Genomic DNA, 2,409 nt, shown 5'->3' on the forward strand with positions numbered 1-2,409 from the left:
CTGCCACCAGGGGCACCACGCCACTTTCGGTCTATGACTTAACTTCCGCCACCAGGGCGCCACGTCACTTCCGGTCTATGACGTCACTTCCACCACCAGGGGCGCCACGTCACTTCCGGTTAATGTCGTCACTTCCGCCGCCAAGGGGCGCCACAGGGTTGGGGTCATACAGACTGCTGCCAACGTTGGTCCAACGTCTTTTTGCTCAGCGTGCTAACGTTGGGCCCAACGTTGGCGGCCAACGTTGGCCCAACGGCTTTTTGCTCAGCGTGCCAACGTTTTTCCCAACGTTGGCAACCAACGTTGGCCCACACAACACAAACACGCACACTCTCTCTCTCTCNAATCGATCTCGTGTATATACGTTATACACGTATATAAAACATGAACTATATATCCTCCTACTATACTTTTGGAATCACTTTCCCCCGGGCGTAGATGGAGGGTGCCGCTACGTGGCAGCACTAGTGTTAAGATTAGGGTTAGGATTAAGGGTTAGGGTTAGGGAAATAAGGGTATAATAATATAATAATATAATAATAGGGAAATAAGTGTACGAAGTGACTAGTGCTGCCACGTAGTGGCACCCTCCATCTACGCCCGGGGGAAAGTGACACCCGGCGCGGTAGGGTGTTCAGAGTCGGGTGCCGCCATATTGACCGATAAAAAAGTGTATTTGCGCTACAGTTTTTATTGGGAAATTTGCTTAAAAGTATGCACCAAATCGCACCATTTCTGCTGCATTTTTCAAAAAATTCCAACTTCTGAGGGGGAAACATTCCCCTGCGTCGAGCAAGCGCGACGAACGGCACTTGCACGCCGTCTCACCCCCCCCTATCAAAATACCCTGGCGCCGCCCCTGTCTGCGACAGCCAGTTCGCACATCCCCTAGACCGTACACTGCGTGAGCGAGCCATCGGCATTTCTAATGACGACTTACAGATGGGAAATTGCTGTTGTTTGTATTACATGGGACCTGTCTGAGGGCGACGACTTGTACATAATGGCGACTTATAAATGATGACTTAGGCGGGGCTATTCCAATGGATTTATGATGAGGGAAAATCGAGACTTTGACTTCCATGACGACTTATGCGAATTTTACTGTAGATAACTAGAACTCATAAATAGTAATTTTTTTTATTACTTGTATATTCATTTTGGTTTTAAATGAAAACAAGTCACATAAATACCACCAATATTAAAATTTTTAAAAAAGCCTTAAATATCAAATGTATTATTTTAGGCCAGATTCGTCTTGAAATATCGACACAGTGATGGCTGCATTGTGGTAAAGATGACTGACAACGTAGAGGTATGAACTAAATTCTTTGCGGAAATGAAATCCAATTGGTTAGTTTGTGTAATTTGGACTTTAAGGCATTAAATAATTTTAGGACTGATGAATTTTATAGAACTTTTGCTGCCTATTAGTATTAATCCAATTTCCTGATCATCTTAAAATGCTATAATATATAATAACCAAAAGCATCTAATAAATTTGTCTGTTCTCACCTATTACAATATATGTGAATGTGTGCATGCATGACTACCAAAATCGATATCTATATCATGATTTGGAACTATCGATTACTATGGAAGACTATGAACGAAATGCAGCAATGCACGAGTTTTTAAAATTTGTATGGTTTTCCTTGTTTATTATCATTATGACTTGCTTTAAGTTATAACATGTCATACTTTGCCTGCGTTTCAGTGCGTTCAGTATAAAACAGAGAGTGCACAGGACCTTAAGAAGCTTGAGAAGTTAAACAACATGCTCATGAGGCACATGGCAACAAGGGATACTCATCACTGATGCTAACAGAGTTTATTACATTACGCCCATGGAATTGACATAACTTGAACATGTAATAGTTTGTTCAAGTGGATAGTTCTCATGAATGGACTGTATAAAATACAGTCAGGTGTGTAGTGAGGTACTGCACTATGATGTGAGAGCAGAAACTTAGATTGCAGAGTAATCTAAAATTGTTCTTCCCCTACATACAGGGGAAATACTGCTAACGCCCCCCATATCCACATAATTACCTAATTCTGGATTTAGCATAAATTTGTTTAAATGAAAATTATTGCCCAAAAAGTTATATACCAAACAAATATCATGGCGTAAGTTGTAAATTATGATGTCTATTTTGTGTATGAACAATTCATTTGTCTAATTATTGTCTAGTTAAACTATTCTTGATGCAGAACAGATGGCGATAAATTTAACTTGTATGGGGAAAGCTTGTTGGTTTTCTTTTGGTATGTGTGGTCTATTACAAGTATTACATTACGCAGAGTGGTGTTGCTAACGATTGTACAGCATTTTTCATCAAAATAAAGTGTATTTTGTTAATATTAAGCAGTGGTTCAAAAATGTATAATATTAATTGACATTTGATA

General features: G+C 40.2%; 1 long non-coding RNA gene across 1 annotated transcript; it reads left to right on the plus strand.

Annotated features, from left to right (window-relative positions):
* Positions 1–1,216: 1,216 nt before the first annotated feature.
* Positions 1,217–2,368, plus strand: LOC106812434. Its single transcript, XR_001394332.1, has 2 exons — positions 1,217–1,315; positions 1,718–2,368. It is a non-coding gene; the product is annotated as an uncharacterized LOC106812434 (long non-coding RNA).
* Positions 2,369–2,409: the final 41 nt, after the last annotated feature.

Source organism: Priapulus caudatus, unplaced genomic scaffold, assembly GCF_000485595.1.
Source record: "Priapulus caudatus unplaced genomic scaffold, Priapulus_caudatus-5.0.1 Scaffold647, whole genome shotgun sequence".
NCBI lineage: Eukaryota > Metazoa > Priapulida > Priapulimorpha > Priapulimorphida > Priapulidae > Priapulus > Priapulus caudatus.